The 15,261-nt window shown below is 40.9% G+C and overlaps 1 long non-coding RNA gene across 1 annotated transcript; it reads left to right on the top strand.

Annotated features, from left to right (window-relative positions):
• Positions 1–8,817: 8,817 nt before the first annotated feature.
• LOC139022937 (uncharacterized) lies at positions 8,818–9,558 on the top strand. Its single transcript, XR_011474004.1, has 2 exons — positions 8,818–8,969; positions 9,088–9,558. It is a non-coding gene; the product is annotated as an uncharacterized lncRNA (long non-coding RNA).
• The last annotated feature ends 5,703 nt before the right edge of the window (positions 9,559–15,261 follow it).

Below are 15,261 nucleotides of genomic sequence, written 5' to 3'. Positions count from 1 at the left end.
TACACCAGGCAATGCCAGAGGAAGGCCCTAAAAATTGTCAAAGACCCCAGTCACCCCAGTCATAGACTGTTCTCTCTACTAACGCATGGCAAGCGGTACCGGAGTGCCAAGTCTAGGACAAAAAGGCTTCTCAACAGTTTTTACCCCCAGCATAAGACTCCTGAACAGGTAATCAAATGGCATTGTGTCGTCCCCCCCCCACCCACCCCTCTGTTTATCATATATNTGTTTATCATATATGCATAGTCACTTTAACTATACATTCATGTACATACTACCTCAATTGTCCCGACCAACCAGTGCTCCCGCACATTGGCTAACCGGGTTATCTGCATTGTGTCCCACCACAGCCCACCCGCCAACCCCTCTTTTACGCCACTGCTACTCTCTGTTCGTCAATCAGCCTGATTAACTGGTGTCTGTATGTAGCCTCGCTACTTTTATAGCCTCGCTACTGTTATATAGCCTAGCTACTGTTTTTTACTTTCTTTTTACTGTTGTTTTATTTCTTTACTTACCTATTGTTCACCTAATACCTTTTTTGCACTATTGGTTAGAGCCTGTAAGTAAGCATTTCACCTGTTGTATTCGGTGCACGTGACAAATAAACTTTGATTCGATTTTTTTCATTTCACTTCACCAATTTGGACTATTTTGTGTATGTCCATTACGTGAAATCCAAATAAAAATCAATTGAAATTACATGTTGTAATGCAACAATATAGGAAAAACGCCAAGGGGGATGAATACTTTTGCAAGGCACTGTATACTTAATTTTTCTCTTGGATTCTCACTGACATGGTGGCACAAAGGAAAGTCAAGTAGTTATCAACCAATAGGTTGTGAGTTAAAATCTTAAGTTAGGTATAGTCCAAATTAATTAGCATACAGCAAAAACACCTTAATTTAACACCAGCTTATTGTATATTTACCCTACTTCCACAGCATCCAGTAGCCGGTAGTGTACCATAAATTACAGGACATTTTTATCAGTGCAGTTACCTGTAAATTATTTTAAAGCAACGTACCAAAGATTACAATAAGAGTATTTGTTAACGTAAAATGACTACGGTAGCATTATTGGTAACATAAATCAATTACAGTAACAGTATTGGATACCATAAAATAACTTTTTTTACAGTATTTTTTTCTTACAGGTAACTGGCTACCAGTAAGTTACCGTTATAAACACACAGGACTTGTTTACAGTTTAGTGATTAACACCAACACTGGGGTTCTTTTTCGCCAATGAGTGTTAAACACCTGAATAAACACTAGAAATGGTTCATTGAAAAATCAACACTATGTAACACTGGCCAGTTTGCTGTGCAGGCATCAGACAAGGTTACTCATAACGCTAGCATGGTTCATCAAACCACCACTGTTAGACACACACCTGTTGATCCATGAGGCTTACAGTAAATCAGCAGGTTGAGGGAATACCAACAGTCATCACAACACAATGTATCCAGATCTACGTGCTTTCCCCCCTTTATACTGTACCATCAAACCCCATCCTCAAACAGAATCGAAACACTACTCTTATTAGCCATGCACGTACAGTACATTACACACCTTTCATCCCTATCATCTGCCTGCTTTGTCTGTCTGTTATCTCTCCACTATCTCTTTCTGTTCCAAAATGTGATCTCGTGTAGCCAAGGGATCCAATGTCTCCAACAGACTAGGAATGAATGGCTGTGGTGGTGGTGGTGGGCGTAGAACTGAGAGATGAGGCTGGGTATACTCTCTCGGGACACTGTAATAAGACGACATGAAAGGACCATCTAGCAGCCACAGAGACGGATCCAAAGAGTACAGAGCCAGGGCTGGAGCTGTGTAGTCTTACTGCAGCCGCAGTTAGTTAGTTATCCACACATGAGACAAAGAGCAGAGCAGTACCGCACTACAAAGCTCATTGGTGCTGGTTGTACATTATTTGGAGTAACAAAACTCAGGGTAATGAATAGCAAATGGCTTTGTGGATTTTCTCTCTTTTTTTTCTCTCACCTTCTGTTGTTGCGCTAGTTGCTTTCGCTTGAGTTAACTTCCTAATCCGAGGGAAGAGTAAAGAATAAACTTAGCTCATATATATGAACTGTGAAGTATTGAAGAACGAACATGAAGATTAATAGGGCAAAACCTTTCACTGTTTTGGGGAGTTTTAGGTAGCTTTATTCTTTGTACTGTATGGAGGAACCCTCTCTCTTCTTACAGCACACACTGTAACAGAGATAGGAGATGGTGGTGTTTTTTTCCGAAAGATCATTTGTACCGTTTGTCTCATTCAGGATTCTGCTGGCAAAGAGAGTGGATATAGCAGCACAACATACAACTTTGCCTAAAGCTTTAGATATTTCACAGAGCAGGGCACCGGCAGCTGATTACTCAGGAAGGAAGTTTTCCAGTTCTTCTTAAAGGTCCCACACAGTCATCCTGATTCCCATGTAAAATAGCCTTTCGAGTGACCAAAACATCATCCATACAATTTTTTTCTGATTAAAATGTTCAGAATTTGAGAACATTTTCTGAAAAGAGAAGCTGAGTAGGCAGGGAGCTAATAGACTGAGTGAGCGGGGAGCCAGATCACCTTGGCTGACAGCTTTTTTTAAACGCTTATGTCAAGCAAAATGCCTACTCAGTGTTGCAGTGAGAGCTCAAGCAAATTTGCTGATACACAAAGCAGCTCAAACAAAATTGAAATCGCATGCCACATCCAATCCTGTCATACATCACATCATGGTTTCACAAATTATTTGTTTATGAAACAGTTTGGTTATTGTAACATAGACAAAGACATTGTAAATATAAACTAAATCATGGCTGTTAAATTAAGATAGCTATCCCAAATGGAATTATCAGCACTGTTTAATCTTGGACAACTTTAGATAACATTGGATGAGGTCTGGGTACAGTTCATAATAAATAAATAAATAAATATACAGTACCAGTCAAAAGTTTGGACACACCTACTCATTCAAGGGTTTTTCTTAACTTTTACTATTTTCCACATTGTGGAATAATAGTGAAGACATTCAAGGCACACTGAACCAGCATGGCTACCAAGGCATTCTGCAGCGATACGCCATCCCATCTGGTTTGAGCTTAGTGGGACTATAATTTTTTTTTCAACAGGACAATGACCCAACACACCTCCAGGCTGTGTAAGGGCTATTTGACCAAGAAGGAGAGTGATGGAGTGCTGCATCAGATGACCTGGCCTCCACAATCACCCGACCTCAACGCAATTGAGATGGTTTGGGATGAGTTGGACTGCAGAGTGAAGGAAAAGCATCCACAAGTGCTCAGCATATGTGGGAACTCCTTCAAGACTGTTGGAAAAGCATTGAAGGTAAGCTGGTTGAGAGAATGCCAAGAGTGTGCAAAGCTGTCATCAAGGCAAAGGGTGGCTATTTTGAATTTTCTCAAATATAAATATGTTTTGATTTGATTAACGCGTTTTTGGTTACTTCATGATTCCATGTTTTTTCTTAGGTTTGATGTCTTCACTATTATTCTACAATGTAGAAAATAGTAAAAATAAAGGAAAACCCTTGAATGAGTAGTAGATGTGTTCAAACTTTTGACCAGTACTGTATATACACTTAGTGTACAAAACATTTGGAACACCTAACTATTGAGTTGCATTCCCTTTTACCCTCAGAACAGCCTCAATTCGTCAGACTCTAAATAATGTTGAAAGTGTTCCACAGGGATTCTGGCCCATGTTGACTCCTATGCTTCTCACAGTTGCATCAAATTGGCTCTTAGTGGATCTCTACTCCAAATAGCTCGTTCCATCACATCCCAAAGATACTCAATTGGATTGAGATCTGGTGACTGGGCAGGCCACTGCAGTATGCTATATTTTTTGTCATGTTAATTTAACCATTCCTGGACAATCCTAGCCTTGTGGCATGGGCATTATCCTGCAGATTTTTTTTAATTTACAGATGAATATACTTCTGCCATTAAGGGATGCGCCTGATTGGCAATGATGATCAGACATCCTGTTGCATTTAAACTTTGTTCTACTTTTATCAAGGGGCCAAACGTGTGCCATGAAAACACACTCCTCACCACCAGCCTGCAATGTTGACACGCGGCATGATGGATGCATGTACTCAGGTACATACCCTAGGCCTTACAACCGCATGAACTGGCATTAATCAGACCAGGCAATGTTTTTCCAATTGTCAAGTGTTTTTGTTCCTTAGCCCATTGCAACCGCAATTTATTGTTTCGTTTTTTTTGCAGAAAGAAGCGGCTGCCATACCACATTCTTGTCATGGTACGATGAGTTGTGTATTCTTTTATGGGTCTTTGGGCATCAATCCTGTACTGGACTCTGACTTGACTAACTGTAGCCTGTCTGTTGCTCTGCACAATTTGTCAGCCTCCTTTGTCCTCTTTCATCATTTACCCATTTTCGACTACTGGCGAGCCGTTGGCTGGATGTCCTTCGGGTGGTGGAACATTCTTGATACGCATGGGATAGTGTTAAGCACTGTTGCAGTTCTTGACACACTTGCAGTTCTTAAACATGCACTGCTTAACTATGTGTGTGCAGGTGTTTTTTGAAAACCCCTCAGGCAAGAATGCAATATTCTTTCTATATTTGTGTACATGCTATAATATTCATGTTGTCAGCCAGAAGGTAGCTAACTTTAACAATGTCAAGGTAGCTAGCTAGCTAACTTAGCTAGCTACATGGTTAACCTTTTCTCAATACAGGGGGTGCTGTTTCCACTTTGGAAAATATCGTCTCCAAATTAAACTGCCTCATACTCAATTCTTGCTCGTACAATATGCATATTATTATTACTATTGGATAGAAAACAATCTCTAGTTTCTAAAACCGTTTGAATTATATCTGTGGGTGAACCAGAACTCTTTCTACAGCGAAAATCATGACAGGACATGCGAAGGTCTGAAAACTAGGCTCTGATCTCGGATCAGTTTAAAGCTCTTGTGTGTGCCCTATGGATCGAAATGAACTGCACCCGCCTTCCCCTGGATGTCAGTAACCAATGAGAAGTGGAATGGTGTTTCTACGTATTTCTCAGAGCTATAAAAGGGCAAGGAACGAGGTGCGCTCTCTTTTTCGACTTCCGCCATTACGCAACGCAAGACTCAGGATAGCATTTGAAACGCTCAGTTATCGGCCTTAGATATGTCCGTCTGTAATTTAATTCGTATAGGTGTTAGAACATCATACGAAGTTATTTGAAACCGATTTATATCAGTTTATGCCGAGTTATATTGCTATTTTCGGAATTTTCGTAGTATTGCGTTTGAGGATTTGGACATGTGTGTGCCACGTAGCTACTGTTAGCTGCTAGTTCCGAAGTTGAAGTGGACGTTTTACAACAAGCAACGATTCTTTGGACAAAAGGACACCTTGCCCAAGATTCTGATGGAAGCTGTCCAAAAGTAAGAGCTATTTATGATTTTATTCCGTATTTATGTGGAAAAATGTAAACGCATTTTTCGGCCATATTGCGGCACTAGTCTGGCTGCAACGCACACTGTATGTCTAGTAACGTTAATTTAAAAATCTAAATCAGCGGTTGCATTAATAACCAATGCATCTTTCATTAGCTGTCCAACCTGTATTTTTTTAGTCAATCTAATCGATAAATAATCGTAAACTAGGTGCCCTTCCAAGATGGCGCCGGCCAGAATGCATGTCATGTTTTGACTGATTACATAGCATAACCACGATTTGTTGTGCAAATATGCACATTTATCGAACAAACATGCTATATGCATTGTGTAATATGATGTTACACGACTGTCAACTGAAGAATTCTGGAGAAGGTTAGTGAAAAAAATTAATATATTTTGGTGTGATAACGTTATCTGCGCTTTTTGCCTGAACTCAATCTGGCGGTGATGTCAGCTCATGTGGTATGCTAATATACGGATATTTTGTGTTTTCGCTGTTAAAACCTTAGAAAATCTGAAATATTGTCTGGATTCACAATGTTGGGCTTTCATTTGCTGCTACGCTGTGTATTTTTAGGTAATACAGTTGCTCTCTGAGTTATTCTAGTCCGCTTTGGGTGAGTTTGTGATCAGTGGCTGCAATGGTAAACTGTGATTTATCCTGAAAAATGCTAATTTTCTAAAAAAACATAATGCTATACCATAAATATGTTATCAGACTGTCATCTTATGAAGTTGTTTCTTGGTTAGTGGCTATATATATCTTATTTAGTCGAATTAGTGATAGCTACTGATGGAGTAAAAAACTGGTGAGTAAAAAAAGTGGTGTCTTTTTGCTAACGTGGTTACTAATAGATTTAACATATTGTGTCCTTCCCTTAAAACATTGAAAAACAGAAATGATGGCTGGATTCACAAGATGTTGGGCTTTCATTTGCTGTAATGCTGTGTATTTTCAGAAAGATGTTTTAGGAATGAGCTATTTTGGGTAATTGGTCGTCTCTGTAATTATTCGGCTGCCTCAACGCTATTTCAGATTGCAGCTGCAATGTAGAACTGTGATTTATACCTGATAATATGCACATTTTTCGAAAAAAACATAATGCTATACATAAATATGTTATCAGACTGTCATCTTAATGAAGTTGTTCTTGGTTAGTGGCTATATATATCTTTATTTAGTCGAAATTGTGATAGCTGCCCATGCAGGAAAAAAATGGTGGAGAAAAAAAAGTTGTGTCTTTTGCTATCGTGGTTAGCTAATAGATTTACATATTGTGTCTTCCCTGTAAAACATTTTAAAAATCAGAAATGATGGCTGGATTCACAAGATCTGTATCTTTCATCTGGTGTCTTGGACTTGTGATTTAATGATATTTAGATGCTAGTATTTACTTGTGACGCTATGCTAGGCTATGCTAGTCAGCTTTTTTACTGTGGGGGGTGCTCCCGGATCCGGGATGAGTACCAAGTAAAAGTTAATAATAGCTACCGTGAATTGATCTGCCTGGTTCAAGATAGGAATATGACTATAGCTTTAGTACATTAGTTATCAAACAACTGTGTAAAATAATGCATTTTGACTATCATAGCTCTGCATGTATGGAAAATAACCTTAGCTTTGGTGGGTCTTTTGCCCTTCTGTGACTCCTATGCTAGCTAGCTAACTATTAACATTACTGGGATTGCCCCTCGATTCTTGAGAGCTATAGTAATGAAGATACTGTGTATGAAGTGCGGAAGTGTTATACTCAACTCTTCTGCATGAAAATCCTTATTGGTTATATATAAAAGACCATGTGGTGAACATCAAAATACAATCCTATATAATTGTGGCTGTCGTGCTATTACTATCATTAATGCAATGACATTATTTTATCAAATGAATTAACTATGTTTATTTATTACGATGATTAAATTACTCATGAAAACAATTAAGTCATTAAGTCTTGGGGCACAAGGGAAAAAGGTTGTTTAATGAGTTACCATTTCTCGAATTAACTCTAAAGACATAAATACATCGTTATCATCTTAGTCATCAATTAATTATGATTTACCTCATCAGTCTTATTCTGAATGTCGCAAAATTCTTGGATATCTGCACAAACCCTATCATAAATGATGAATCAGCGATATACAAATTGGCTTAATCATTTATTTGCTAACTAACTAAGTAATCACACAGAAATACGTAAACACACACACACGGTATAGTTATTGGTTACTAACACAATGCAATGAAAGGTCCCTAGCGGATTAAACCGATATGACGGCTTGTTACACAAAATGGCGGATTCAAAAGAGAGGGAAAGGGAGGGACAAAATAATTCAAATATCATAAATACAGCTGATAACTATGCTCATGGAAATGTGAATACTTTTCACAAACGGCTGCTCATTCGAAATAATTGCGACATACATATTTACGTTTGCATGTCTTTGCTGTCTCTCTGTTCAAAACACTCGATCCATCTACGGGGAGTAATTCGACCGAAAGTCTCTGGTTGTGTAAGTCTCTGGTTGTCCACCAGAGGTTACCATGTCCTTTGTAGTGGCAGCTTCTTGGTTTCGGAGTGTCTGTTAGAAAGGGTCTTCCAGAGGTCTACCAATGGTTGTTTGATAGAGGTATCTATAGTGGTGAGAGTAAATTGTTCTTTTTCTTCGGTCGAGTTAGCAGACTAAAGTACTTAAACAGCTGCAGACTGAATGTTCCTGTGTAGTCTTCTTCGAGAGAGTATACTGGTCTCAATGGTTGATTATTCAGGGTACAGCTAGAACCATTTTACACGCCAGTAGCAACCCGTCAATGTACTGGTCTAATGAGAATTTAGTCACGGGTCCCATTATATACTCTGGAAAAAGGGCGGTTTCATTACGTTTTGCATTAATGTCTGTGCTCACGTGGGCATGGTTACTGACTGGATAAACTTTATATGAAAACTTTTTCTCATTTAGAAGGCTAAGATCACATTTCATCTTCTCACAAATGGTTACCTATTTAATCATATTAATTCCATAACATTTAGATGTAAATCTGATAACTGGGAAATATACACATTCAGAGAAACAGGTATGTTGTTCTACTGTCCTTAGTTACATCACAAATTAGTAACGAATTCGACATGACTGTTCTTTAAGTCCCCCCACCATTTCCAACATTGTTAATATTAGAAGTATTGTTTTATTCTCCACTTTTTGGAGGATGGAGTTTTGGCAGGAAGAATGTCTTTGCTACAAAAGGGTTATTTCCCCTCAATCCTGCAGAGCCCAAAGGCAGAGTTTCTGCAAGGTATTTATGACCATCATAAAACTGTCTGTATCCATACCTCTCCCCCTCTGAGGGAGAGAGAGTGCGCCGTAGAGCAGATCCACTCTAACCTGATCCTTCGGATCCTCACAGGATTCCAGTTTTGAAGAGTCACAGACCATCCAGGGGCACAGGCAGGGCTGCAGAAAGAATTGGACAGGAACACCTTGAAATGTCTGCCCAACTGCAAGAAGAGAGGCTGGCTGAGATGAAGGTTCGTAAAAATCTTTCATCTGTGGTACTGTTTACCTGTTTCACAACATTATAATCATATCACACAACATTTGGCTGCAATCTGTAATTTCATGTTGCTTTTTTTCTTGTCATTACAGGCTAAATTGCAAGAGCTGTTCTTTGAAGAAACGGGAGAGGTTCTGGAGCTGGCCACTTCCTGTCTACCTGGAGTTATCTTTGACATGAAGGAGTACTGGAGAGCTACTGTATCTCAGGGCCTAAGGACAACCATCTGGTGCACCTCCATGAATTGCGGGGAGACTCTTGTACCTTACCACACACAACTACTGCCATTTCACCACTGCAAAATTCCATTTATTTTTGACCAAGTATGTTTACATAACAGGTTAATGCTTTCCACGACTACACAGTACTTTGTTCTTTATTTGGATCTCAATTAGAAAAAATACTCCATTTGTTTTTATTGTGAATTCTCCTTGGTCTTTGTGATATCAGTTCAGTACTTTATCAGAAGGTTTCCTTTACACTGTGCTTTTGTCATTTTGAGGAAGGTTACATAGACCACCTTGTATTCTTATTTATGTCCCTAATAAAATTATTTGACCTGATCTGTGTAATCGGACCAACTTGATTTGTACTGTATTAACACCATGGTAGTCCATCCGTCTTTCTGGAAATGTACCCACCTGTAGGTCTGCTAATTTGAAATGTTAACCGCCAAGAGCATAGATATCCAAGAACAGAGAACCGTTCAGTAAATCATTCAAAAAACCACTCCAAAAGTACAATAATGATGACTATATGCTAGATAAAAAAATGCACAAGAATTGTTTCTCACACAATCTTCCATTATTTATTTGATTAATATGTTTGATTATAGGCCCACCTCTTTCAACAACAACTCTGACTACTGTGTAGGTTTTCACACTTCCCGGGAAACACCAAGTCTGACAACAGGGAAAGCTCAGGTCCTTCCCAGCTCAAAGGTGTGCCTACGGCACCATGTGTTGTGTGGCGATGTCTCCTCGAAGTTGAAGCAGCTCAGCCGTTGTTGGTGGTGGCACTTCAGGGAGTCTTGGGTCATCTGATCTCAGGAACATTCTCCTTGGTAGCCCCAATTGAGAGCCCGGTCTTCTCAACACTGCTCTCTGAAGTTCTGGGATGTCAATGTAGTCCTTTTCACTTTTCAATGCATAGATGCTTCACCTTCGAGACTTGTTATTGTAGAGTCTCCTTTAGCTGAAAGATAGAATAATATTTGCTGACTATTTTGTCTTTAAAATTAACTATCACACCAGATTATCACACATGATTAAATGGAATACCATGATGATTGGGGCGGCAGGGTAGCCTAGTGGTTAGAGCGTTGGACTAGTAATCGAAATGTTGCAAGATCGAATCCCCGAGCTGACAAGTTAAAAATCTGTCATTCTGCCCCTGAACAAGGCAGTTAACCCACTGTTCCTAGGCTGTCATTGTAAATAAGAATTTGTTCTTTAAACTGACTTGCCTAGTTAAATAAAAATAAAACAATTGTGGATTACTGGAGTCATGTGTTACATTTACATTTAAGTCATTTAGCAGACGCTCTTATCCAGAGCGACTTACAAATTGGTGCATTCACCTTATGATATCCAGTGGAACAACCACTTTACAATAGTGACATCTAACTCTTTTAAGGGGGGGGGGTTAGAAGGATTACTTTATCCTATCCTAGTATTCCTTAAAGAGGTGGGTTTCAGGTGTCTCCGGAAGGTGGTGAATTGACTTCGCTGACCTGCGTCGTGGAGGTTTGTTCCACCATTGGGGTGCCAGAGCAGCGAACAATTTTGACTGGGCTGAGCGGAACTGTACTTCCTCAGAGGTAGGGAGCGAGCAGGGCCAGAGGTGGATGTACGCAGTTGCCCTTGTTTGGTGTAGGGCCCTGATCAGAGCCTGAAGTACGGAGGTGCCGTTCCCCTCACAGCTCCGTAGGACAAGCACCATGGTCTTGTAACGGATGCGAGCTTCAAACTGGAAGCCAGGGAAGAGCGGAGGAGCGCAGGTGACGTGAGAGAACTTGGGAAAGTTGAACACCAGACGGGCTGCGCGTTCTGGATGAGTAGTAGGGGTTTAATGGCACAGGCAGGGAGCCCAGCCAACAGCGAGTTGCAGTAATCCAGACGGGAGATGACAAGTGCCTGGATTAGGACCTGCCCGCTTCCTGCGTGAGGCAGGGTCGTACTCTGCGAATGTTGTAAGCATGAACCTACAGAACGGGTCACCGCCTTGAGTTAGTTGAGAACGACAGGGTGTTGTCCAGGATCACGCCAAGGTTCTTAGCACTCTGGGAGGAGACACAATGGAGTTGTCAACCTGATGGCGAGGATCATTGAACGGGCAGTCCTTCCCGGAAGAAGAGCAGCTCCGTCTTGCCGAGTTCAGCTTGAGGTGGTGATCCGTCATCCACACTGATATGTCTGCCAGACATGCAGAGATGCGATTCACCACCTGGTTAATCAGAAGGGGGAAAGGAGAAGTTAATTGTGTGTCGTCTGCATAGCAATATAGGAGAGACCAATTGTGAGGATAGAACAGAGCCAATGACTTGGTGTATAGCGAGAAAATAGGAGAGGGCCCTAGAACAGAGCCCTGGGGACCACCAGTGGTGAGAGCACGTGGTGCGGAGACAAGATTACGTCGCCACGCCACCTGGTAGGAGTCGACCGTCAGGTAGGACGCAATCCAAGCGTGGCCGCGCCGGAGATGCCCAGCTGCGGAGGAGGTGAGAGGAGATCTGATGGTTCACAGTTATCAAAGCAGCCGATAGTCTAGAAATGAGAGCAAGGAGAGAGAGCTTAGCTCTTAGACAGTGCGGAGGCGCCCTCCGTGACACAGAGTAAGAAGCACGTCTTCAGTTTGAATACTAGTCTTGAAAACCTGACGGATTGATCAAAGGTTCATCTGAGAGAGAAGCAGGAGTGGCAAGACGGCACGTTCAAGAGTTTGGAGAGAAAAGAAAAGAAGGGATACTGGTTCTGTAGTTGTTGACATCGGAGGGATCGATGTAGTTTTTTCAGAAGGGGTGCAACTCTCGCTCTCTTGAAGACGAAGGGACGAGCCAGCGGTCAAGGATGAGGTATGATGACGTGAGGTAAAGGGAGAAAGTCTCCGGAAAATGTCTGGAGACAAGAGAGGGATAGGTCAACGGGCGGTTGTTGCGCCGCCGTCCACAAGACGGCGAGATTCATCTGGAGAGAGAGTGGAGAAAGAGTAAAGCACAGGTAGGCGCAGTGGTGAGCAAACCAGCGGGATCGTTTGACTTAGCAAACGAGGATCGGATTCGTCGACCTTCTTCAAAAATGGGTGACGAATCATCACAGAGAGGGAGGAGGGGGAGGAGGATTCAGGAGGGAGGAGAAGGTGGCAAAGAGCTTCCTAGGGTTAGAGGCAGATGCTTGGAATTTAGAGTGGTAGAAATTGGCTTTAGCAGCAGAGACAGAAGAGGAGAATGTAGAGAGGAGGGAGTGAAAGGATGCCAGGTCCGCAGGGAGGCGAGTTTTCCTCCATTTCCGCTCGGCTGCCCGGAGCCCTGTTCTGTGTTAGTTGGGTTTAGGGCAAAAGTGTGTCACCAATTGAGGACTAGAGTTAACCATCCCTGATCTAGATCAGAGGTAAAACTAGCTAGTTCTAGAATATTGTGTTGTAAAACAGCTGACTAAAGACGGGCATTAAGATCAAGAACACGAGATGTGCAGTTGAGTTTCCACGGTAAACGGTGCCGCTCTATAATTCTGTGATGAAACTTTGAAACAAAGATGCCAGACTAGCTATGTACAGCAAAATAGCTAGCTAGCTCTCTGCTTGGTTAGCTAACAAGCTGCTTAAATGAACACATAATGTTAGCTTACTGTTCTTTGAATGGCTAAATGGATACGTCTCGTCGCAAGACTTTGGCTAAAGTTGACATGTTGAGTCTTGAATACTCCAGCCAATGACATGAGATGTTTTAAAACTAGATAGTCCAGATCAAACAAACCGTAGCATCGTGTCTCATCTTATTTATCTGAACTGCTCTTTGTGGTTATTCCATGCTAGTACAATTGTATGAACTGAAGTAGCTGGCTAGCTAGTCAATATAAGCTTGGTTTTCAGACCACAGACATCAGAAATGTAACACAAGGTAAAGTAACGTTATATACATGAGTTACCCAGTTACAACTAACTAGAGAAGCAACATTTTATATCAAAATGAAATTAACCAATGTCGCACTCTGTCAACAGGTTACTAGCTAACATTAGCCAGCTAGCTAATACAAACTATTGGACGTGTGGCCTGAAAACAATCAAAACAAGAAATACAAAATATTACTTGCATACATATTTACTAAATCTATAACTAAACTAGAAATAAAACTAAATATAAACATTTCATATATATTTTTCATCACAAAAATATATTATTCTGGGTTAGCTTTGAATCCCTTCAACTCCCTTAGTTCTCTCCACTGTGTGAACGCAAATCAGAGGTTTACTCTTAACTTGGCCCGGGGTCTATCGCTTTCCCTTTTTGCATGTCTGCTCTCCAAATGTTTCTGTTTATTTGGCTCAGATGGATGAGTAGTTGCTGCTGGGTCAGGTCTTTTGCCCCTCGTGTCTGCCATGTCTGTAATCTAGCTATCTCCGCTAGCCATTAGCCAAGTGTTGCTAGCTATCACACCACCTCCTTACTGACTGAAAACACGTCAGTTATTGTGGTCGCCTCAAAATCTGGTGGGTTAAACCGACCCGACTGGGAAAATGAATACTAGTGAATACAGCGAATCTCAGGCAGGCACATTATTGTTGCTGTTGCATCACATTGGATGACCACTGGCGAGTTATTGGAGCCTTTGAACACAAAAAAGACAAAAAGTTATATATTGCAGCTTTGTCTTGCCCATTCACCCATTCACTGCCTCCTACTCTGTCCCAGATGCTAATATATGCATATTATTATTACTATTGGATATAAAACACTCTGAAGTTTCTAAAACTGTTTGAATGATGTCTGTGAGTATAACATAACTCATATGGCAGGTAAAAACCTGAGAAAAAATCCAAACAGGAAGTGAGAATTCTGAGACTGGTCAATGTTCAACTCATCGCCTATTCCCTGTAAGATATGGATCTGTTTGCACTTCCTATGCCTTCCACTAGATGTCAACAGTCTGTAGAACGTGGAATGAAGCCTCTAGTGTGATGTGGGGCCGGATGGGAGGTGTTTCAGTCATTGGTGTGGCAGAATGCCAGTTCCTGGTCACGCGCTTTTCTCATGATATCGCCTTGCGTTCCATAACTTCTACAGACATGAAGGAATGCTCCGGTTGGAACGTTATTGGATATATATTATAAAAACATCCTGAAGATTGATTCTCTACTTAGTTTGACCAGTTTATTCGACCTGTTATATAACTTTTTGAAGTTTTCGTCCGAGTTCGCCTGCATCTGAGCGAGCATTTGGACATGTGCACTAAACATGCTAGCAAAAGTAGCTACTTAGACATAAGTAATGGACATTATCGAACAAAACAACGATTTATTGTGGAACTAGGATTCCTGGGAGTGCATTCTGATGAAGATGATCAAAGGTAAGGGAATATTTATGAAGTCATTTCGTATTTCTGTTGACTCCAACATGGCGGAGAAATGTTGTTATTTTTGAGCGCCGTCTCAGATTATTGCATGGTGTGCTTTTTACGTAAAGTTTTTTTGAAATCTAACACAGCGGTTGCATTAAGAACAGGTGTATCTTTAATTCTATGTAAAACATGTGAGTGTTTTCTATCCAAATCTACTACTACTTTTTGTATATCATAGCTTTTGGGCCTGGGTAACAAGCAGTTTACTCTGGGCACCTTATTCATTCAAGCTACTCAATACTGCCCCCCTTTCCCAAAGAAGTTAACAGACAAGTATAGGGTGCAGTGATGTGTCATTTAAGGAGCATTGGTGGCAAATCTGATGGCCGAATGGTAAAGTACATCTATCTGCTCGAAGGCACCCTTACCATCTCCGTAATCTAGCATGGGTAGGATGGTCATCTGAATCAAATCAAATCAAATTTTATTTGTCACATACACATGGTTAGCAGATGTTAATGCGAGTGTAGTGAAATGCTTGTGCTTCTAGTTCCGACAATGCAGTAATAACCAACAAGTAATCTAACCTAACAATTCCACAACTACTGCCTTATACACACAAGTGTAAAGGGAAAAAGAATATGTACATAAAGATATATGAATGAGTGATGGTACAGAACGGCATAGGCAAGATGCAGTAGATGGTATAGT

Source organism: Salvelinus sp. IW2-2015, linkage group LG24 (assembly GCF_002910315.2).
Source record: "Salvelinus sp. IW2-2015 linkage group LG24, ASM291031v2, whole genome shotgun sequence".
Taxonomy (NCBI): Eukaryota; Metazoa; Chordata; class Actinopteri; order Salmoniformes; family Salmonidae; genus Salvelinus; species Salvelinus sp. IW2-2015.
Note: the sequence above shows the minus strand (reverse complement) of the source record. Positions and strands in the feature narration are given on the sequence as shown.